Below are 25,247 nucleotides of genomic sequence, written 5' to 3' on the forward strand. Positions count from 1 at the left end.
TATGTTCATTTATGTCTTTTGAAAGTTTTTTTCTCCTAGGTCATAGTGCCTTAATTTTCAAAATCTATTTATATATTGTGAATAATGAGAGAAGATCTGTTTTATATATTTCTCTAGTTTGTCATTTGCCTTTTAATATTTTTTGTTTGAACTAACAAAAATCTAAACTATTACTCGATTAAATCTTTAAATATTGTCTTTTTAAATTTTAAAAATCAATTTTATACATAATTAATCTTTATATATCTTTACATTTATAAATGTAACTATTCACTAACAAACTCTTAATTTTCTCATTTTACTTTGTTTTCAAAATTTTAAAATCTTTCTAGGTGCATCTGGGATTGATTGTGATTTTTAAAAGGTAAAGATGTAACTTAATTTTCAGCCTTAAATATAGTCTTCCCCCCCAAAATCATATGTTGAATAATACATTTCTGTTGAACTAAATTTTGAAGGAAAACTGGGAGTTAGAAGAAAATCTTTAAAAAAGAAGCAGAAGCAGAGAGGTTCTGTTCCCAGAGAAGAGAGAGGTGTAAAAACTGCAGTAAGTGATGATAAAAAGGGCAGGAATAAAAGGGGGAAAGAGACAGTAAGCGGGGTCCAGACCATGAAGTGTGCTGAACTCAGAAATTTGAGTATTATGTGAAAAACTATAGAGAACAACTCTCTGAGTACACAGATTTGGACCCAATTTCCATAATATTCACCCTATTAGCAGTGATTAAGATAAATTAAGGGAGATAAGTATCCAACCAGAGCAAATCATATGAAGCTATTACAATAAACCAAAGGGCTTATATGTCCCAGGGACTACTGGGGAAAGAGGAACAAGCAGAGGAAAGGAAGTCTATAATATACAGAGTGGAGGAATTGCCAGAGTTGAGGTTCCTGGGACCAGAGGGTTTCACATAAATCAGGGATGAGTGACTTTCGGGAAGGGGGAGGGGCTGTCAACAGTGATAAATGGTAAATGATAGCTGCTATATGCTAAGGGAAGAAAAGTTTTCCATTGTAACCAGTAATGTAGAGGTAATGTTGTTTCATCAGAAGTGTTTCAGTTGAGTGGGAAGGAAGGTTATATTTCAGGGCAGGTTCCTCTGGCAGATATCTGTGATACTGTCTGCTGGCATTTCTCTTATCCTACTTGGAATTGCCACCTTTCACATGGCTACCACAGGGCTGCCACGGTAGCATATGACCTCTTCCTGACCTCAGCTGATTGACCTAGAGGCAGGCTCTTGACTGCCTTGGACATTACCCTTGCCATGGTGATTTGTCCATGTTGAGTCCTGGGGACCAACTAAGTCAACTGGTGCCTTTTCTAGGGATTTTAATGTGAGATTCAGACAATAGAGTTTAGACCCTCCCTGATGATAGAAGCTGTGTGTGGTAAAATTCAGGGACCCAAGGTCCTAAAATGTGAAGAAAGTGCAACTGTATTAAGAGAAAATGAAGCCAAATGCAGAGAGATGTAGAGCCAAGGTAGAGAATCCAGGCAACAAATGAGTCTCTGATTGTTCCTGAGTCTTGGCCGAATCTCTGCTCTTCTCATACTTTGGTGTTTCACCACTTTCTTGTGTTATGGGAGTAAGTAAATTCCCCTTTTTGTCTAAGCCAGTTCAGTTTGAGTTTTCTTTCACTTGCAATTAGAATGTCCTGACCACTACAGCCAAATGATGCTTATAGCTTGCCAATCACTGGAAGAGTGATGGGGTCAAAGACGAGATTTTTTTCCTTTAAGTTGGGAAACAATTTGAACATGTTTATGCTAAGAGGGGAAACCAGTTGAGAGAGGGAGAGACTAAGGACATACTAGAAGAATAAGTATGAGTGATGGGGTAGGGCCACTGGAGACAAAGAGGATGGGACCTAAAGTACGATAGAGAGGCTGACCTTGGACAGAAGGAGGGGCCCCTCTTTCATGTAGATGGAAGGAATAAGGGGGTGGAGTGGGAACAGATGCCAATACGGTTATAGGTAGTGAGAAAGGAAGTTGACAAGATCTGACCTGTTGATTTTCATGCCAAACTGTCTTTGAAGAGGCTGTATCATTTTGCATTTTCACCAGCAGTCAGTGAGGAGAGTTCCTTTTGCTCCACATCCTTGCCAGAAAGAGTTGTTTTTTTGAGAAAGGAGTTGAGGCTAAGAGAGTATCTCAGACGTGACCAGACAGAACACTGCAGGGAATGAAACCAGGAGAGAGCTTGTTGGGAGAAAATGAGGCTGGTGACTGGAAGATGTAGAAAAGCAATTAAAAGTGAACAGAGCGAGAGAGTTTGTTGTGCATGTGTCGACTATATTTTTTAAAAATCAACATGAATAGGTGGACTGAGAGGATTGTGAAGTCGAAGAGGTAGGAGAAGCAGGAGAGTAGTGTCAAGGACGCTAAAGGAAGAGTTTACAAACAAAAGGGGGGCTAAGAACGGTGGGGTCATTAAATTGCATGTAGAAGTCACTCCAGGACTACATAGAGGTTTTCAAAGTGGACTACTCACACATCAGTGGGAAGGCTGTCCACAAATTTTGCTAGATATTTGAATAGCTAGGACCTCAAGAAAACCAGAAAGAGTGGTAAGGTCCGTCTGCAAAAATCTAATTTAACCTGATAGAAATTAAAGTACTATAATATTCAGTGTTTTAGAGTAGAAATATTCTGGGCAAAGTAAAATTTTTAAATGAGAACAGAGACCCTCTATTAGATAACATGATTGCATTTTTTTAAAGTAGAAATCCAATTTTACCCCTAATCTCATGATGCCTTGGACCTAAGATGTTTTTATCCCATCAAGAGGCCCTTGTATTGCTCTGTAGATTGATATTGTACCCCCTGCTGCACTGCTGATTTTCAAGGATGTTCTGTAGAGGTCTTGGCCCCAGGCAAACAGCATTCCTTTGAGGTTAACCCAAACAGGGCTTTATGGAAATCATTGTATGGGGGACAATGGCCCCAGAGGAAATGCTTAGGGAGTCAGCTGGCTCACCAGTTTCTAGTCAGCCTTAGTCCACAGCAGGCAAAGGCATCTCAAAAGGGCACTGGATTCCAAACTGTAAGAAAAACAAGGAAGAACATCCATCGTATATTTTTCATCATCTTTATCATTTGGTTGTTTATCTTTAGAGATACTTTGAACCAACCAAAAGGTAAAACATTACCTCTAAGTTATACCTTAAAATGATAGAATTTATCAAATTTGGTTTAGATTTAAAGCCAAAAACTAGACTGGAGGAAGCAAAGAATTCTATTAGATACTTTCATTGTGAATATCCAAACGATCACCGCCTTTGTAATTGACACTATCAAGTTGGTCCAATTAAGTAAACATCATAGGCTTATTAAGATGAAAAACATGTATATTATATATGTGTTTTTAAAGATCAGATGTATTTTAAGATACATGTGTATTTTTTAAGATTATGCAAGTTATATATCTTTCCAAATCTATTTATTTCAAGGTCCCAAAATAAACAATTATTTAGGGAAATGAATCAATCTTAAAAAGATTTGTAGAATCGGACTACGTGGAAAAGAGAAGTATTGTCCATATACAACAAGAATGAACATGGCATCTTTAGATGAATGAAGAGACTGGACTTTCTAGAATCTAGTAGATTAGACAGAAGTGAAATAAAGAGTTTGAGCCAAAGGGTAGGAAACATTTAAAAATAGGACAGAGGAATTTACATGCAGAATGGCTTTGAATAGTTTATGGATGTTGGAATGGCATAAAGAATAGCATGACGATGGCAAGAGGGATGAATTTGGGGAGATGTCGAGGTAAGAGGTATTAGGTAGGAGTTGATTGCAGGAATCCAGGGACCAGGTAATGAATGTCTGAACTAGGGCAGCTGGGACAAGGAAAATGAAGAGGAGAGGACAAATTTAAGAATCAATTCAAAGAAAGAAAACTGTTTCTGACTTTCTTTTAAACCGGCATTAAGTAAAAAATATATGGTAACCCTTTCTAATGTGTAGTATTTTTTAAACTTCATATTGTGGAGAATTTCACACCTATACAAAGATAGATAAAATATTATAATAAGCCCCAAATGCACCCATCACCCAACAATCAACAGGAAACCAACCCTGCCCCTACCTATAGCCCCACTTATTTCTCCTTATTTTTATATATCATTTGTCATACTAATATTCAACAATGGTCATGATAAATTTTATTAAGCTTACTTCAAAATCTAGTTGCATTTTTATTATTTTTTGGAACAATGCTATAAAATAAGTTAAGTTTTTCGTAGTGCAAAGGTACATTTTAAATAAAGATTGGAAATGAAGAAACTAATAAATTACTAATATTCTAATATTCTAATATTACTATTACTCATTGTAGTTTTGATTTGCATTTTTCTAATGATTAGTGATGTTGAGCATTCTTTCATGTGTTTGTTGGCAATCTGTATATCTTCTTTGGAGAAATGTCTGTTTAGGTCTTCTGCCCATTTTTGGATTGGGTTGTTTGCCTTTTTGATATTGAGCTGTATGAGCCGCTTGTATATTTTGAAGATTAATCCTTTGTCAGTTGCTTCATTTGCAAATATTTTCTCCCATTCTGAGGGTTGTCTTTTCGTCTTGTTTATGGTTTCCTTTAAAAGCTGTGCAAAAGCTTTTAAGTTTCATTAGGTCTCATTTGTTTATTTTTGTTTTTATTTCCATTTCTCTAGGAGGTGGGTCATAAAGGATCTTGTTGTGATTTATGTCATAGAGTGTTCTGACTATGTTTTCCTCTAAGAGTTTGATAGTGTCTGGCCTTACATTTAGGTCTTTAATCCATTTTGAGTTTATTTTTGTGTATGGTGTTAGGGAGTGTTCTAATTTCATTCTTTTACATGTAGCTGTTCAGTTTTCCCAGCACCACTTATTGAATAGGCTGTCTTTTCTCCATTGTATGTTCTTGCCTCCTTTATCAAAGGTAAGGTGACCATATGTGCGCGGGTTTATCTCTGGGCTTTCTATCCTCTTCCATTGATCTATATTTCTGTTTTTGTGCCAGTACCATACGTCTTGATTACTATAGCTTTGTAGTATAGCCTGGGGTCAGGGTGCCTGATTCCTCCAGCTCCGCTTTTCTTTCCCAAGGTTACTTTGCCTATTCGGGGTCTTTTGTGTTTCCATACAAATTGTGAAATTTTTTGTTCTAGTTTTGTGAAAAATGCCATTAGTAGTTTGATAGGGATTGCATTGAATCTGTAGATTGCTTTGGGTAGTACAGTCATTTTCACAATGTTGATTCTTCCAATCCAAGAACATGGTATATCTTGCCATCTGTTTGTATCATCTTTAATTTCTTTCATCAGTGTCTTATAGTTTTCTGCATACAGGTCTTTTGTCTCCTTAGATAGGTTTATTCCTAGGTATTTTACTCTTTTTGTTGCAATGGTAAATGGGAGTGTTTCCTTGATTTCCCTTTCAGATTTTTCATCAGTAATGTATAGGAATGCAAGAGATTTCTGTGCATTAATTTTGTATCCTGCTACTTTACCAAATTCATGGATTAGCTCTAGCAGTTTTCTGGTAGAGTCTTTAGGATTCTCTATGTATAGTATCATGTCATTTGCAGACAGTGACAGCTTTCTTCTTTTACTATTTGGATTCCTTTTATTTCTTTTTCTTCTCTGATTGCTGTGGCTAAAACTTCCAAAACTATGTCAAATAATAGTGGTTAGAGTGGGCAACCTTGTCTTGTTCCTGATCTTAGTGGAAATGGTTTCAGTTTTTCACCATTCAGAACGATGTTGGCTGTGGGTTTGTCATATATGGCCTTTATTATGTTGAGGTAAATTCCCTCTATGCCTACTTTCTGAGGGTTTAGGCTGTTAATATTTTGAACAAATGATGAAGTGTGAATGCAGAGCAGTGAATCTTGACCTCTTATTGTATATCAGAATTGCCTGAGAAGTTCTGAAGACTACAGTTGTGTAGATCTTATTCCTAGAGATTCATATTCAGTTGTCTGGAGTTAGGGAACAGTTGTATGTATCTTTAAAAATATTCTCAGGTGACTTTGATGCATGGCCCAGTGTAAGAACCATTGCTTTAGCCCAATTAAATCAGAATCTTCATGTTAGGATATTGGCATCAGTAATTTTCATCTTTTATTATTTTTTTAAATTACTTTTTCTTTTTATTGGCCTGGCCATGCGGCTTGTGGGATCTTAGTTTCCGACCAGGGATCGAACCCAGGCCCTTGGCAGTGAGAGCTCATAGTCCTAACCACTGGACCACCAGGGAATTCTGGCATCGGTAGTTTTTAAATCTCCCTTTTATTCCAAACTGCAACCAACACCAAGAACATTTGCTTTATACCAGTGAGACTAAGCCAGACCTGAAGATGCTCTACAATGATTTTGAGCAATGAGTCATCCTCAGGTGAGAGCTGTGAAGGAAGAGCTTCATATAAATGTGAAGGTTTATGTTCAAGTGTGTTTTCCAAAATACCACCATCTTCTCACTTCATTGCCCTATCTGATCCGAGCACTTTGAGTGGGAGGTAATGTAGGATGTGGATTTACAAAATGGTTGCCCGTTGATTGCAGCTGAAACACAATACCCGGATGGCAAAGTGTGTTCTTGGGGAAGAGGAGGGGAGTGTGGAGGTTAGAAGGAGAGAATCATGATCCTCCACAGGTATCCTGAATTACTGAGGGACTGAGGGAGATGAAGAAGAGCATAGATGACCCAGCTCCTCCCATACTCAAGTCTCTTTTCTGTCATCCTCCATTAGACTTAAAATCATACAAATTTGGTAGTACCTCTGTGCCTGGTGATTTCCTAACTTTTTGGATTCTGGATTGGCTCTTATGAATATCAGGAGACAAAAGACTAAACTCAGAGAGAGAAAATAAATAAGAATTGAAAGAGAAAGGAGAACTTGGTGAGAGATGCACCAGCATTGTCACTCTACAAATGATTTAAGTACCTTTAGTTATGTGAGTATCATTACTTCCAATCAAATGATTCTTAACCTTTTTTCCTCTGTCTTAGACCTCTCTGAGAATTGGATGAGAGCTATAGTTCTGTCCTCTGAAAAAATGCATATGTCCACAGACTCAAAAAGGTTTGCATACCATTTTTTTCTACAGTCTTCCTGGGGTCATCCCTAGATGACTACCCAGTATTTCACAGCCCAAATCGCTGGCTGCTCCTTTGCAGTCTCATCCTGCCATTAACTATAGCTGTGTAAAACATGGAGAGTCCAAAGTATTTTGATCTTAGTTTTTGTGAAAGGTAAGCATTAGGGATAAGTATGAACATTAGATTAAAAAGACTCCATGTTTCATTTAAATTAATTATTTCTTGAGGAAATTAAGAAATGCCCAAGAACACTACAGTTTTGGTGTCAGCAGAGTAATCAAAGCTTAGAACAGAAGGAAGAAACAGTTAAATATGGGAAGAAGACAGACACAGGAATGACTAGAGAACCAGATGGAGGCTTAGTAAATGTAATTCTGTTATTGCCCAGAACTCCAGGATCCTTTGAATTTGTCCTGGAGATTCCAGCAACCTAAGTAACAATCAGAAGAGCAAAGGCAAATCAAAAATTTCCTTCCTAAAAAAAAAGTTTCTTCCTAAACATATTCTGTCTTTCAGACCCTTTTGTGAAAGGTAGGAGACAGAAGGGAATAGTTCAATTATTGGTTTGCAGATGTTGGAAATATTGTGTCTGGAATGCTACATGGAAAACATGAGAAGGGGAAATGTAAAGATCTAAGTATTAAAAATGCGTTCTTAAAATGTAATCAAGAAAGGCTTTGCTAGAGACAGTAATGGGATTGCTTGATTAATGACTACCTAGAGCTCAGTAAGAATTCACCCTCCAGGATGCAGGGATGGTGAACTTGCCCCAGGAATTTCTCCTTGACCTGCTCTGTTGGTGCTGAAGAAGCGCTCCTTCCCTGGCCCCCTAAAAGCATCCTGTCCTTCTTCTATTGTTGCACAAACTATACTGTCCTACATGAAGTGAGTAGATTTCCCCTCGCTGCAGTGTGAGCTTCTTTGTGCTGCCCTGTGTCCCACAGCAGTGTTTAAATTAACACATAGGAAGTGCTTAATCAATGTGTCTGTGAATGGAATGGAACTGATCTGAACTAGATTTTAATGACAAAATACGACTAATTCTAAGAAGCACTTCTCAAAATGATATTAGTTAGAATGCACAAAATGACTAAATTCGGAAGCAATGAAATGCCTATTTTAAATAAAAACGCAGAAGAAATGTCCCGTGGATGTCCTTTTGGATGCTTTTCTCATAGTCTCCTAAAAATAAAAATTGGAACTTCTTCTACGCAATTGGTCTTTCAACACAGATAAGCATAGATCTGGCTGGGTTTGTTACAGCAATAAAATTATTTTTCTATCCCTGATATTTATGCTTGTTTCTGAGAACAACTAGCTGAAATGGTGACATTTGTGCAGTTGACTAACGGTCAGATACATATGTATTGAAGTAGTATTATGTAACCCTAAATAGCTGGAATTCCCAAAGGGACAGCAAAGATTTTTTTGGATGACATGCCTTATTAATCAGGACACTTAGGAAATTCTCTAAATAGTCCATGCACTAACAACTGTGGCTTAAAAACCCTGGTTTGTATTTTAAATGTCTTTCCTTTCCAAAGAGGTACTGAATTAAAGTTTAACATCCTGCTCCCGACAAAAATGGAATTCAAATGCATTTTCCTATAAATGTGAGACAAAAAGATAGTGTACCATAAACAGTTCAAGTTCATTCCTTCAATTAATGAAGAATTGTGTCTGAACTCAGATAACAGATTGCCTTATAAGTGGTGTTACACTTTAACTATTGTATCATAAAATACAAAATAAATAATTTCCTCCCATCTATTTGCCTATTTTTAGGTAATTTAGATACAACCTGAAGGTTAGTTTAACCAGAAACCTATGTTTAACAACTCTCTGTTACATTAAGCAAAACTGAGGATATTTTAAATTGGATAGAGAGAGAGAGATGTTATTCTCTCTAGAATTAGAAGGCTTTTATGTGGAGTAAACAGCAATAACAGATCATTTTAATTATACATTTACTCATAAAAAGCTTTCAATGTATAATCTCATTTGATATTAAAAAAAATCTTATGAAGGTGATAGTATTCCCCCCCAATTCACAGTTGAGAAAAATAAATTCAAAGACTCATTCATTCAACAGATATTTATTACATTTTTATTTTGTATCAGACAGGTGCTAGGTTCCGGGAAATAGAAAGTTGAACAAGACACACTTGTTTTGTGCCCTTATGTAATTTATATATTGGTAGTAGAGACAGTAAATAAATAAGAAAATAAAAATAATTAAAACTTTTATTAAGTGCCATGAAGGAAATAAAGAGAATGTGTGCTGGGCGATGTGGGGAGCAGGAGAATGACCTTAAATAGGATAATTAGCCAAGGCCTTTGGTCACATACTCAGCTGGCCATTGGCAAGTCTGGGCCATACTCATGTCTCCTGGGCTGGTGCTGTGTCAACTGTTTTATATGGGCAAAATTGTGAACCACTCCCAAAAAAAGTTAGGCACTTTGGGAAATGACATTATTTTTTTTCAGTCCCTGATTGCCCTTGTAGTTGAACAAACAGGCAGGAGTAACAGGAAACAGCCTGCCTTCACCCTTCCACAGTTTGGGACATCCTTAGAGTTCCTTCACCCCTTGGTATTGTGAAGTGAAATCTCACTGGTCCCTAAAGTTGGAGAGTTTGATGCCTGTCTCATACGAAGCAGCGTCCATTTCCACCCTGTGGTACCAGGTCCCTGCTAGTTCTATAACTGTAATGTAACTGGACCTTCTGTGTCACTACCTCTCTTTTGTAAATACTACATTTCATTAAGCATTTTTCATAATACAGGAATATTTTCAGGTAAACGAGAATAAAAGAGTACTTATTTCCAAAGTTAATTCTGCAGCCAGGTCTATGGTTGAACTGTAAGATGAGAAGCTAAATTTAAATACATGCTCAGGATTGCTGTTTGCAAAGACCATTTATTCTTTACTAACAGAGCTGGGAAAGCAGCTGAGCAGAATGGAATTCCAGTTTTTCTAGAGGGTTGTTATAATGACAGGAGTTCGGTACAATCATGTCTATTTACTCATCCCAACACTTGGTTACCTCCCTCGTGACCCTAGGGAGCCTGAGGGAATGCATTCTGCATGGTAGCCTGGGTCTGAGAAGCTTCTAAGAACTTACTGACAATTATGCATTGTGTTTCATTATTTATCCCACTGGGGTAACGTGAATCTCTCTGATGTCCATTGCAGGCTGATCTGAGGCCCCAGTTCACAAGGAAAGTCATGAGGAACCTTATCCTGCTTTCAAAGCCTTCCCTTCCCCCTACTATATAATTTTCATTTATTCAGTAGGGATAATGGGGGTAGTTTTTATGACTAAAAACTACCATTTTGTTTCCAAGAGCTTAACTCTCTTTTAACCTAGTGCATTTGCTGTACATAATGTACCTCGTGTTATCAGAAATTTGGGATATTTGCTCTGGAAAATTTTAACAACTTCAAAGTGTAACTGAACAGCCAGAAAGGTTTCGACGAGGTCAGCTGCATTCCACCAGCACCAGAAGCCTGCACATATCTGGCATTGTAAATAAGTAAGGGACATGAGGTTTGAAGATGTTTGCAAAAACGTGGTTTTCTTTGACCTGTGCAAAATCGATTGGAATGTTTCTGTCATTTCAAGCTATGGATAAGGTACAATTCCAAGACTTTTCAAGAATGATGTCTCTATTTTCTAGTGGGTTCGTATAACTATTCAGATTGTTTGATGTAGAAGTTTAGGACAGAGCATTTGCTTTATTCAAAATTTTTCTAAAAGTGATACTAAAACAAAATTGTTTTTATACGTATGCTCATTGAGCTTGGGTGATTTAAACTGCGGCGAGCTTGAAATTCTAGGCTCATTGAAAAACTAGGAATGTCAAATGTAAGAAATAAGCAAAAATTCTAGAATATTCCAGTGCCCTGGTGGTATTTTTTGGGTAAAGGGGGGGCTTTAGACTGTATTCCACCAGCACCAGAAGCCTGCATTACTGTATTCCTGTACGTATAAATTGTCTGTGAAGGTGTGGATTGGTCCCCAGCAGCAGGGACTTGCCGAGGAGTGTCCTGTTGAAGCAGCAGGAGGATGGCAGAGTCTCGGGTTCGAGTCAGGTAGGAGACGTGAGGTAGGAGGCTGTGATTTAAGGTGGCCAGAGAGTGAGCTGCTAAGAGGTAGTGTCAGAGCCACATCTGAGAAACATCCAAGGCTGTGTGACCAGGAGAGACAGGGATGACTTGAGGAGTCTTCCCGCACTCTTGCTGCCCCTGCAGTCAATTTCCCACACCCCAGCCAGGGAGACCAAAATATATATCCAAGTCAGTTCAAGTTGTTTCCCTGCTTAAGACTTTCCAGTGTCTTCCAGTAACTGAATGAAGTCCAAATATATTTCCAAATATAATTTGGAAGATAAATGCCAAATGAATTCCTAACTCCTTGCCACTGCCTAAAGGGACCTAAATGATCTGTCCTGGTAAGCTCTGCATCCTCCTTTTCTACCCCTCCCCCCGACTCCACTCTGGCCATCCTTGAACTTGCCAAACTTAATCCTTCCTTGGGGCCTCCCTCTTGCTGAACCACACTCTACTCCCCAAGACTGCAATGTGCTACCCCAAGATTTTTGACTGTCTCGCCCCCCTTGGCTTCACTAAAGTCTCCCTTCTCATGTCTTTTCCTTTGACAGCACTTCTCTAGGACATTTTCTAAGACAGTCTCTCCATCCCTTAACTTTCTATTCCCTTATGCCAATTTATTTGTTTTAAGCTTTATCGCTTTCTGCTATTATGTTATATATTTATTAGTATGACTCTTTCTTAACTGTCTTGTACAAATCTGTAGCCCTAACACCTAAAATAGTTCCTGGTACACGGTAGATTTTTGATAAATATTTGATGATTCACTGAGGGAATGGATATTAGCTGACATAAATAAGAGGAAACAACCTGATGATTTGGGCTATGACATTTCTAGCAAAGAGAGTCATGAGAAATGGGATAAGGAATGAGGTACAGAACAGAAAGAGTGGTTTAAGAAGCTAAATTTTGGAAGTGAGTTAGAATGTGTTTTAGAATGAACTAGACATAAGAGACCCTAGATGACAGTCTCTGATGGTCAAGATTGAGGGATCCCATCTAAGACTTGCACCATGTCTGGCCCAGCTACATTTTGATTTTTTTTTCTTAAAACATCACAATGCATTTACGTTTCCTACATGAAAATCCCTTTATTCTGTGCACCTCAAGGCAAAAATAAAAAGATGTAGCTTTTATAATTTTGGTTAAATTTGGAAAACATCTTATGTTTGGGCCTTTCTAAATTCCTATGCAATTGTTTTTCTAAAAGGTAAATGGGAGAAAGAGAGAGAGAGAGAGAGAGAGAGATTGATTTCACTTTCCTTCTTTGATCAGTAGGGCCAGGATAACTTCCAGCAGCAGTGTTGGGTGAGAGGAGCAGGAAGCGGGTTGTGCAGAAGCTGAGAGAGGATGTGGGGAAATTAATGTCTTTTCTGAGAACGTAGCAGAGAGGCACATGTAACTATTGACAAAAAAACACCAGTAGGAAGGTGGCAAGGAAGTAGAAAAACTGACTCAGCAAATTCTGAGGTTTGAAAATTTTCTTTCAAACAGAACTGGTAAAGTGCGATAATATAGTAGAAGATAAGGGGGTCATAAGTTTATTTTCTGCATCTGTGACTCTGTTTCTGTTTTGTAGATAAGTTCGTTTGTACCCTCTTTCTAGATTCCACATATAAATGGTATTATATGATATATGTGTTTCTCTGTCTGACTTACTTCACTCAGTATGACAATCTCCAGGTCCAGCCATGTTGCTGCAGATGGCATTATTTCATTCTTTTTTTATGGCTGAGTAATATTCCATTGTATATATGTACCACATCTTCTTTATCCATTCCTCTGTTGATGGACATTTAGGTTGCTTCCATGTCTTGGTTATTGTAAACAGTGCTGCAGTGAACATTGGGGTGCATGTATCCTTTCGAATTATGGTTTTCTCCAGATATATACCCAGGAGTGGGATTGCTGGATCATATGGTGGCTCTATTTTTAGTTTTTTAAGGAACCTACATACTGTTCTCCATAGTGGCTGTACCAGTTTACAATCCCACCAACAGTGTAGAAGGGTTCCCTTTTCTCCATCCCCTCTCCAGCATTAATTGTTTGTAGATTTTTTGATGATGGCCATTCTGACCGTGTGAGGTGATACCTCATTGTAGGTTTGATTTGTAGTTCTCTAATTATTTCTCTAATAATTAGTGAGGGGGTATGGGGAGAGGGATAAATTGGAAGATTGGGACTGACATATACACACTACTCTAATAAGGACCTACTGTATAGCACAGGGACCTCTACTCAATACTCTGTAATGGCCTATATGGGAAAAGAATCTAAAAAAGAGTGAATATATGTATATGTATAACAAATTCACTTCGCTGTATGGCAGAAACTAATACAACATTGTAAATCAACTATACTCCAATAAAAAGTTAAAAACTTTAAAAAATAAAAGTAAGGTATTATTTTTAAAAAAGATAAGGGGAAAAAAGATACAAATATGTGATTTTATTTACCAAGAATTTTGGTTATATTTCTTTCTTTTTTGGTTATATTTCTTCCAAGGGAAAATAAAGTTATTATTTTTAATCATAAGGTAATGTACATTTAGAAATTGGAACCGTTAACAGTTGATAATCAGTGAAAATATACTAATAAAGACTGAATTGAACACTTCTGGGGATTAATTGACTTTAAATTAATAAATAGGAAATCTGTGGACATAGGGCTTTCCTGTGGTTTGTGCCACATTTGAAAAACTTGTCTTGGATGGCTTCATCATGGGAAAAAAAAAACCGGTTTGATCAAAAGGAAAATTGTTAGGTGAAAGGGTAAATACTTGGAAGATTTAAATGGAAAGTTATGAGCTAAAAGCAATAGGGGGAAATCCATGCAGTACGTCTTGCTATATGCTAGAATCTGAGTGTGTTTGATGAACTGAAGTTTAAAGAGTTTCTGAGAACTTTTGAAGCCATGTGCTTTGCGACATTCCCAGGATGACTCAGCATGGGAAACTTCAAGTCAGTCTAAGCAGGCAGATCGTTTCGTGAGCGGCAAAACCCTTCCTGCTTCTGAGTTTCAAGGGAGAAAACAATGAAAATGGAATCTACTTGCTCTCTGAATTGTTGAGAACAAAAATGTTCTGAAAGAAAATAAGAGGGGTTTCAGTGAAGAGAACCGTTATTACAGGGAGCTATTTAGTCAGGGGAAAAGTTGTAGAAGATCTTTAATGATATGAGTTGTTGGTATAGATAATGGGAAAATAAACACAGATATCTAAGACTAACTGACAGGATCAGAATATAAAACCACTTAACAAGGTAATGGAATATTAAGAGATTTGGAGTCAGGTAGCCAGAGTTTGAATACGAGACCTACCACTTTCTAGCTGTTATTGAAGCATAACATACATTCAAAAAACTGAGTAAATAATGGTACAGTTCAATGACTTTTCACAAAAGAGACATATCCATTTAACTAGCACTCACAGAGACTGAGAAGCAGAATACTAAGAGCATCTCACAAAGCTCCTTGGCACTCACTTCCTGTTACTGTTCCCAAGATTATCCACTCTCCTGATTTTTAACACCACAGATTCATTTTGACTGATTTGTCATAACTTTTATGAATAGAATCAGTCAAGATGTATTCTTTTCTATTTGATTTCTTTCAGTCAACTTTATGTTTATGTGATTCATTCATGTTGTTGTGTCTAGCTGTAATCTATTGGTTTTCACTGCCTAATTATATTCTCTTGTATACATGACCACAATTTAAAAAATCTACACTTGATGGACATCTGGGCTGTTTCTAGGTTTTGGTTATTCTTCACAGTATTGCTAGGAACATTCTTGTACGTGTCTTTTTTGTTTAACATCTGAATATATCAATATTTGTATTAGTCTGCTAGAGCTACCATAACAAAATAGCACGGAATGGGTGGCTTAAACAACAGAAATAATTTTATCACAGTTCTGGAGATTGGAAGTCCAAGATCAAGGTGCTAGTAGGTTTTGGTTTCTCCAGTGGCCGCTTTCCTTAACTTGCAGACAACTGCTTCCTTGCTATGTTCTCACGTGGTCTTTCCTCTGTGCAGACACTTCTGGGGTCTCTTCCTCTTCTTATAAGGACACCAGTCCTATTGGATTAGGGTCCCACCCTTATGACAGCGTTTAACAGTAATTGCTTCCTCAAAGGCCCTATCTCTAAATACGGTCACATTGGTGATTAGGACTTCAACTTATGAATATGGGAGGCCATGATTCAGTCTATAATAGCATTTCTGTGGGTTATACACTTAGGAGTAAATGATAGGTCACTGGATATGAGTATATTTAGGTTTAGTAGATACTGACAGTTTTCCAAATTGGTTGAACTAATCTGTACCCCTAACAGCAGTATACCAGGGTTCCAGTTGTTTCGTGATCTCAGTAAGTATAGTGTTTTCTTTTTCATTTTAGCTATTCTAGTGGGTATGTAAATGATATATCATTATAGTTTAATTAGAATTTCCTTGATGATTACTGAAGTTGGATATCTCTTATATGTTTATTAACCACTTGGATATTCTCATTTGTAAAATATCTAAGACTTTTGACCATTTTAAAGTTTCACTATCTGCCATTTTCTTACTGATTCATAGGAGTTCTTATCCTGAGAATCAGTTCTTTGTTGAATATATGTCTAGCAAATATCTTATGCCACTCTGTGTATAGCCTTTTCAGGTGTTAATCATGTTTTGTTTTTTTTTTTTGCCCACTGCGTGGTTTGAGGGATCTTAGTTCCCAGACCAGGGATCGAACCTGTGCCCCCTGCAATGGAAGCACAGAGTCCTAACCATTGGACAGCCAGGGAATTCCCAGGTGTTAATCATGTTCTGATAAGCATAAGTTCTTAATTTTAATAGAGGAGTTTAAGTAAGAATTTTTTTCTTTTATGGCTAGTGCATTTTGTATCTCATTTTAGTAGTTTTTGCTTAGCTTCAGGTCATGAAGCTTCATTTTGATATTTTTAACAGTTTCATTGTTTACCTTTCACATTTAGAACTCCTTAACATTTAAAACTAATTTTTGTGTATTCTGTGAGGTTGGGGCTGGGGTCATGATTGACCTTCTTCCATATAGGTATTCAACTGACCCCAAACCATTTATTTATACAGACCATTTTCCCCTACTGCATTGCACTGTCACCTTTGTCATAAATTAGGTGATGGAACTAATTACGGGTCAATTTCTCGGTGTGCTCTTCTTTTTCACTGGCTATGTATTTATCCTGAGCCAATATCACACTGTCTCAAATACTATAGCTTTATAATAAGGCTTGACTTCTTACAGCAAACTTCTTTGTCAAGGGCTATTCATGGCTTTTTACATTTTCAAACACATTTTAGAATTAACTTATCAATTTCCATAAAATATCTGCTAGGATTTTGGTTCGGGTTATAATGAATGTATAGATCAATTTAGGAAGAACAAATATTTTAAAAATATGGAGCCTTTCAACTCATGAACATGGTACATCCCATTATTTACTTAAATCTTTGATTTCTATCAGTAATTTTTTATAGTTTCCATTGTAGGGGTCTTACATGTCTTTCATTAGATTTATTCCTAGATATTTTATGATTTTTAAAATGTTACTGTAAATTAATCAAGTGTTTTAACATTTCCATTCATACCTCTACATATGGGTATTTTGGGAATTCTGAATAATATTGATCCAAAGATGATCTAGGCAAATGATATAATCAAGTAGAGTCTTCATTCATGCCTTCATGAATTTGTTTATTGAATAAATACACGCTTTTTTTTTAAACATCTTTATTAGAGTATAATTGCTTTACATTGTTGTGTTAGTTTCTGCTGTATAACAAAGTGAATCAGCTATACGTATACATGCTTCTTGTATACTAGGAGTATAGAGGGAATAACAAAGTATTATAGAAGTAATGAAGAGATGAAACTACTTTGAAATGAAGAATATTGAAGGATTATCAGAATAATCAAAGCAACCATATTGAGAAGTAGTATCAGAAATAGCTAAATCACTTCACAGGGGGACAGTAAAAGCAAACTAGGACATCTGAGCAAAGTGAAGGATAGTGTGAAAGAGAATAACTTGGTAATATTATGTCTGAACTTTCAGTTGTGGCAAATAAAATAAAAACTATTAAAACTTCTCATAAAATCATATCATACAAGTTGGTGTTTAACTTCACCCAGAAGGTAGGAGCCTGGGTATTCTGTGCGATCAGTATGGCCTAAATTTAAGGGATTTACAAAGAATAGGAGCCATAAACCTAACAACCAGTGACTTCCTCTAGGTGGGAGCCACAAAGGGCCTGAATGAATATGAATTCAAAGACAGAGATTTATCTGGAATTTATCTGGAAAGCACTGGGGTGGGAACTGAGACCAACCCAGCTCCATTATTTATTTATAAGACTGATATAGGAAGTATGGATCCTTTTGTTTTCCAGAAGGACTATAAACAACTTCTGCTCCATTCGTTTGTATAAAAGATACCATTGAATTTTTTTTTAAGTAGACAGGAATAAAGTCTAGTTTCATTTAGGATATGTGTCCATATCACACATTATCTAAGGGTAGTTATGTTGCCCATCGACGCTGGCAAAGCCAAGACATCTAAGCAAATGTAAGAACAAGGAAAGGAAGAAAATAAAAGTGCAAAGCGTTGAGCAGTGAGGATTTTGAGCTCGTGAGAGTTCTGAAAATATGTGTAATCTAAACCAGAGATAAATGGATATAGTGGAAGGAGCTTTGAACGAGGAATCAAAACTAGTCTCAGTTTTACTAGCAGTGTTATCTTTTTAAGCTAATTAACCTCTCTGACTCTCAGTTTCCTGACCTATCTCAAATGATTTGATGTGAGAGCTCTTCTCAATGATAAGGTATTATATACTATCAGAGATGGTGGTTTAACATCACTTTACTTGTATCACTAAACTCATACAACAACCGTTTATTGACTACCACTAAAGCACCAGTTCTCAAACTTTTATGTCTCAGGACACCTTTACACTCTGAAAATATTGAGGACCCCAGAGAGCTTTTGTTTGCATGGGTTACATCTCTGGTGTATGCTGCATTAAGAATTAACACAGAATAATTTTTTAAAGTATTTATTTATTTAAAGTAAAATGAGCCCATTACATGGTAACATAAATAACATATTTGTATAAAATAATTGCGTCTTACAAACAATTTTTTTCCCAAAGCAAAACCACATTTGGGGAGAAGACATTATTGGCAGTATTTTACATTTTTGTATATCTCTTTCATGTCTGGTTTAATGAAGATGACTGAATTCTCATATCTGTTTTTGCATTCAATCTGTTGAAATATGTTGTTTTGGTTGAAATAAAGAAAATCAGGCCTCATGCAGATATGTATTAGAAAAAAGAAGAGTATTTTAATAGCTTTTTTGGATAATTATGGATATTCTTTGACTCAAAACTTTTAAAGGCTGGGTACAATGTGGAATCTGAACCCATATCAATGATTTTTTCTTGCTCATTATATTAAATTCGTTAGATCATCTTGCTCTTTGAATGGCTCTTTCCCCATGCATGATTCTGTAACATCATTTATTAGTCTGCTTTAAAGATTTGCCAAATGTTGGTGCATTTTATTATACAACATTTAAAAAATCATATTTGTTAATATCACCACTATTTCATTAGGAAACCTTTTAAGTATTATAATGCTGTCTAACTCAAGGTTATAGATGCAAGTCTTCCAAAATTCTAATTTTCACTTGAAAGCTTGAATTCAGTTACAGGCAACAAATACTATCAGTTGTTTTTCAAGTAACAGTCTTACTTGGTTCATTTTGAGAAAATGTCTGCCAAATACCCAAGTCTGGATAACCATAGTTTGCCTGTTAAATGTTTTTCAAGTGAAAATGGTGTTTCATGAAAAAAGCAGCTAGTTCAACTTCCAACTCAAACAATCACACCAGTGCTTTTCTCTGCGACCATCATACTTCTGTAGGCAGCAGAAGTGCTTTATTTGTACTTCCCATTTCATTACATGGACGTCTTCAAGACATGAATTCAAAGACAGAGATTTAATAAAATTAATTCTTTTACTGCTTCATCAAGGATATTCTTAAGTTAATTGGCTTTTCATTTTCCCCTCTGTGAATGATGGAGGTCAAGTATTCAATGATCACAATACAGTTTGGTTCCACTGCTTTGATTTATGCTAAGGTGCCAGAAGTTTCCTTTTCAGTGTAAATGTCAATACAGTGAAAAGGAAAGTGATGTCTTTTTATTTTTATGAAAATAGTTTGACCTTGAAGTCTCCCTGAAAGTGTAGCAAGGGACTCCAGGGGTCTGCTGACCAAAGAGCCATGTTGCAAAGGAATCTGAGCATTGCCTTTAGTTGTCAGTAGGAAAGAATGCTGTCCTCTTTGTCCTTGTCTTCCTTGGGTAGAAGGAAGATAAGCAAGAGTTCATAGTCAGGTCCCAACATTTTTCAGCCACATCTGTCCTTATTCCTCTTCTGGATCCTCAGTTCCAAACAAGGTGCTATCACTCCCTGCTCTTATTCTTTTACAGGAAATTTCTCACTGTGTTGCACTGTCCATTATTTGTCTGATTAGCCCACTAGATCAAAGTAATTTGTGAGCACTTGGGTGTTTACCTGTCTGGTCCACATTCATTGTATATCTAATTGCCTAGCTCAGAGCAGATCCTTAGTGAATATTTATAAAGTGAAATTAACATGATTCAATATTAAAATACTATAAAAGAACTTTAAATAAAATGCCATAGAAGCTGAGACTATAAAGAGTTTAAATTTAACTGTGAGGGAGTGGAGGAAAAGGGGGCCTGGGAACACTTCAGAGAGGTGCGTTTTTGTATGTCGTCTGAACAAAAACGATGTTGTACTTTTCCTGTGGGTTTTAGGAATGAACCAGAGCATAGCCTTCTTGCTTATGCTGCTATGATAAATGCCCTAGAGACAATGATGAGAGCTATGACATAGAAAAAGGGACTTTTGGGAAAAGGTCTTGAAATTTGGGGCATTACGCAAGAGGACATGACGTGTCTTGCCCAGTGAATAAAGCTCTACTGAAAACTTTTAAAAGGAGGCTGAGTTGCTTGGACCATGTAAGAGACAACTTTCCAATACTGGCGTGCGCGTTCAAAGAGTGCCGATCTCTTCAAATACAACATTGTGAAAACAAAGTTTGCTCATTCATTCTGTTCACCCGGGTATGAAAGATTCTGAGTTGCTAAGTGGGAGGAAGTGTGGAGAAGCAGAGGAAATACTCAGGACCAAGTAGAAACAAGAAAAAGATTTGCTTATTTTATTCCTAGTTTATTTTATTCCTAGTTTAGTGATAGAGTGGTAAAAGGTCTTCATGAGTAATAAGAAAGCTGCGTTCCTCCCCTGAAGCATGTTCTATTAGGGAAATTTACATATAAAAAGATGACACTGATTATAAACAGTCCTTATTCTGTTTCCAGAAGGGAGTGCACTTCTTACCTGTTTAAGCAGTTATCTATTTTCTTCATCTTTATCCCTTAGGATGGAAATTTATCTAAGATATTTTAATCAAATCCCTGTCTTCTAGAAGATATCATTGAAACAAACTTTCTCCCGTCTTTCCTTCCTTCCTTCCTTCCTCTTTCTCTCTCTCTCTCTTTCTTTCCATCTTTCTTTCTGTCTCTTTTTATTGAAGTCTAGTTGATTTACAATGTTGTGTTAGTTTCAGGTGTACAAAAAAGTGATTCAGTTATACATACGTATATATCTATTTTTTTCAGATTCTTTTCCTTTATAGGTTATTACAAAATATTGAATATAATTCCCTATACAGTAGGTCCTTGTTTGTTATCTATTTTATATATGGTAGTGTATATATGTTAATCCCAAACTCCTAATTTATCCCCCCCCCCCATTTCCCCATTGGTAACAATAAATTTGTTTTCTATGTCTGGGTCTGTTTCTGTTTTGTACATAAGTTCATTTGTATAATTTTTTTTAGATTCCGCATATAAGTGATATCCTATGATATTTGTCTTTGTCTGGCTTACTTCACTTAGCATGAAACAAACTTATCTTGAAAATATGGTGTCATTTTAAAAACCAAGCATGTATACTGTACTGTGTAGTGATACAGTCCTGGCTTTTCTTTTTCTTGCCTCCTGTGTTTCAATATGACTTCTCTGTCTTGTCTCTAACAACCTACCTCCACCTGACTCCCAACACCGTTATCCTAGTTCTCCAGCTAATCTGCACTGGGCAAATAAAGCAGATAAGCAAACACATTAAGAATTAAAATATAAATAAGAACAAGCAAATCACATGATTAAGAGAACCTATCCTGGCACAACATTTACCACATATGGGCAAATTAGTTGACCTCTCCATGCCTCAGTTTTCTTATCTATAAAATGGGTACAATAAGAAACCACACCTTATTATGTTACTGTGAGGATTAAATGAGAACTCTTAGAAGGGGCATGGCACATAATAAATACTAGATAAGTGTTTACTATTATTATTGTTGTTGTTCTTAATTTAGCACTAAGATAAAGGCTAACAAAATGGGAGGTGTTATTGTGGTGGATCTGCAGAAGTAATCTGTGTTCTCAGAAGCATTTCAGTTTCATTTGGGACCACGTATAATGGTTGAGTTCCTGCTGTGTAGCCTCAGGAGACTGGCTGACTGCATTCTCATTCAGCTCATAGTACAATATCTGAATCGTTCTGTCAATCAAGGATCCTTTTTTATAAATTTATTTTTTATTAAAGTATAGTTGATTTGCAATATTATATTATTTTCAAGTGTATAGCATAGTGATTCAGTATTTTTACAGATTATACTCTATTAAAAGTTATTACAAAATAATGGCTATAATTCCCTGTGCTATACAATATAACCTTGTTGCTTATCTATTTTATACATAGTAGTTTGTATCTCTTAACCCCATACCCCATACCCCTATCTTGCCCCTCCTTACTTCCCTCTCCCGACTGGTAACCACTAGTTTTGTTTTCCATACCTGTCAGCCTGTTTTTGTTTTGCTATATATTTGTTTGTTTTATTTTTTAGATTCCCTATATAAGTGATATCATACAATATTTGTCTTTCTCTGTCTGACTGATTTCACTAAGCATAATACCCTCCAAGTCCATGGCAAAATTTCATTCTTTTCTATGGCTGAGTAGCATTCCATTGTGTATATATACCACATCTTCTTTTTCCATTCATCTGTCGATGGACACTTAGGTTGCTTCCATATCTTGGCTATTGTAAATAATGCTTCTATGAACTTTGGGGTGCATGTATCTTTTCTAATTAGTGTTTTTACTTTTTTATTTTTTTGGATATATACCCAAGAGTGGAACTGCTGGATCATATGGTAGTTCTATTTTTAGTTTTTTGAGAAACCTCCATACTGTTCTCCACAGTGGCTGCACCAATTTACATTCCCACCAACAGTGCATGAGGGTTCCCTTTTCTTCATACCCTCTCCAGCATTTGTTATTTGTGGTCTTTTTGATGACGGCCATTCTGACAGGTGTGAGGTGACATCTCATTGTGGTTTTGATTTGCATTTCCCTGATGATTAGTGATGCCGAGCATCTTTTCATGTCCCTGTTGGCCATCTGAATGTCTTCTTTGAAAAAATGTCTATTCAGGTCTTCTGCCCATTTTTTAATTGGCTTGTTTGTTTTTTGCTGTTGAGTTGTATAAACTGTTTATATATGTTGGAATATTAACCCGTTATCAGTCATATCATTTCAAAATATTTTTTCCCATTCAGAAGGCTGTCCTTTATATGGGACTGAGCAATTCTAATGTAAAATGCTAAGTGCAGGACAAAAGTTACCACATCAGGTTCCAATGGAAACTGTGCTTTGAGGAGAGGGAGTGATGTCTCTTTCCCTGGCTAACTGAGGGATGAACAAAGAGATCTTGCTGTGGGCAACCCCTGCACTGGTTCTGCAGTGTGATCCTAAGCTGTTTCCAGCCCCAAAGGCTTCAGTCTCTGCGAAACTGTGCAAATCAGACCACAAGCCACTTGGAGACCACACAATGACAGTTGGCACGCCAACACACGCTGGAGGTCATTGCCACGGCTCTGGGTCCTCTGGGGCGCTTCAGGGCACAGACCAAGCCTTGGCCTTGGATGCTCATGGGAAGTTTGGATATGATCCATGTAAATCCCAGTCAGGTAGACCACCAATCTCCTGACAGCTGTTGCTTGGCAGACACCAGCTCAACCCACTTCCAGAAGGGTTTTCACAGCACTTTGGGGGCACTTCCAGGCCAGATTTTGGGGGCAGCAATGGTGGAGGCAGCAGGCTCACCTGGGCTGGAGCACTGCCCCACTGGATCTGAGTGTCCCAGAGGGGTCGCCTATGGCTGAACCTAGAAATGAGTGTGCCTGGCCTGTGCTTTGAGCAGCCTCACTCTCCCCCCGACTCGCCCCCTCCTGCATGTGCATATTGTGTGACAGTGAGTAGACTTCTTCCCAGATACTGACCAACTTCAGAAATCGAGCTTGTGGTACTTTATGAAAGTGTGTGGAATTTTAACCCTGAGTAGGTAAGCCTGCCTATTGTAAAACATGGTTATTTATTTTTTAACAACTAAAAGTATGTTTTTAATTGAACGTCAGAAACTATCTACATATTCATAAATAATGCTTTTTAAATTAAAAGACAGTATTTCCATGAGTTGTCTGAGAAATGAATGTAATCATATTAACTAGGAATTAGTCTATTATTATCTTGTTAGACCCTAACATCATCTTTATGATGAAGGAATGCGTATGTACTCACATACATTCATATACACATTCCTAGATTGTGTGTATCTATATGATTATATATCATAAATCTATACTTTGATTTCTCATTTTTTTCTTTAAAAACATCCTTTCATTCATGCCTAGTACTAACTCTCAGACAAAGCATGTTTTTAAGGATTAGGCTCTTGTTTAATAATATCAGAAAGCTGTAACCCTGAAGTATTAGCTGATTAAAAAATAAAAATCAGTGATTCTGCAGTTAGCCTTTGGCTTCATTTCAGTATTGGGTTAGTGATGTTCTACTTCTAGCTGGGTTTGAAAAATTACCTAAAATTATATCCCTTATTGATTATTAAATTTATATATACATTATTGTCACAGCTGTTAAGCAAGAAACTTAATTTGCTCTCCTGAAGTCAGTTTAATTTTCTGACATTTCACTAGACTGTACTTTCCTGGACAGCAGCTGTCTTTCTACCTTCCTTACTCCAGTGCCTGTCACATAGAAGAGCTTAATACATGCTTCCTGAAGAAATGTCCCCAAATCCTGCTTCTCAGTGTTAGTTTTGAGCCTTGAGAAGAATGACAGCCTTGGAAAAGTAAATTTAAAAGTTAGAATCATTAAAATGTATGTGAACTATCCCAAAGTAAGGTTCCCATGTACTTCCACCATAGGGTTTATCTTTCTTCATTTTTATCATTTGTCTCTGGATGCCCCACAGAGGCTACCATAACTGTACATGCCTTTCACCCTTTCATTAACACTTCTGCTAAGTTGATGAAGAGTCCTCTCCTCTTAGAAACAACTGTGGCACATATTGGAATTTCCAAAGCCATCAAACTCCCATGGTATGCCAGAGACAGGTGTCCATGGAGTGGAATTAGCAACCCCGGCTGCAACCACTAGTGTACTGCAAACCCTGCCAAGGCAGGACAGGGGGAGATGGGTGTCAACTGGATGCCGGTCCATCCCCTCAGGCTTGAATAAGAATGCTCTACTACCAGGAATGGAACAGGTCTGTTCAAGGCCATAGTGGACAGTGGGCTCTTCTGTCATTTTGCTACATGATCCAAACTCCCAGCATTTGAGGGAGACTCAGAACGTGAGCAGAACATCCCAGTAACGGGTGCATATGACTCTGGCAAAACAGGTACCTTTAAAGACCTCGCCATTTATTCTCCCTGAAAGGTTGCTCCACGTGGCATGATAACAAAACTGGTATCAACAGTTTGGGACATGCACCGGTGAATACGGGAATGGGATGTTTTCAAATTTATCGAATGGAGTGAATGCAGAAAAACTTGTTTTGCAGT

The 25,247-nt window shown here is 37.1% G+C and overlaps 1 long non-coding RNA gene across 1 annotated transcript in view; it reads left to right on the plus strand.

The window, feature by feature from the left end:
* Nucleotides 1-5,670: 5,670 nt before the first annotated feature.
* Nucleotides 5,671-25,247, plus strand: part of LOC309615935 — a 58,639-nt gene continuing 39,062 nt past the window's right edge. Inside the window, exon 1 of the long non-coding RNA XR_014237149.1 lies at nucleotides 5,671-11,182. This is a non-coding gene — a long non-coding RNA (uncharacterized lncRNA). The remainder of the gene's footprint in view (nucleotides 11,183-25,247) is intronic.

Source organism: Balaenoptera borealis (genome assembly GCF_965194805.1).
Source record: "Balaenoptera borealis genome assembly, chromosome: 18".
Taxonomy (NCBI): Eukaryota; Metazoa; Chordata; class Mammalia; order Artiodactyla; family Balaenopteridae; genus Balaenoptera; species Balaenoptera borealis.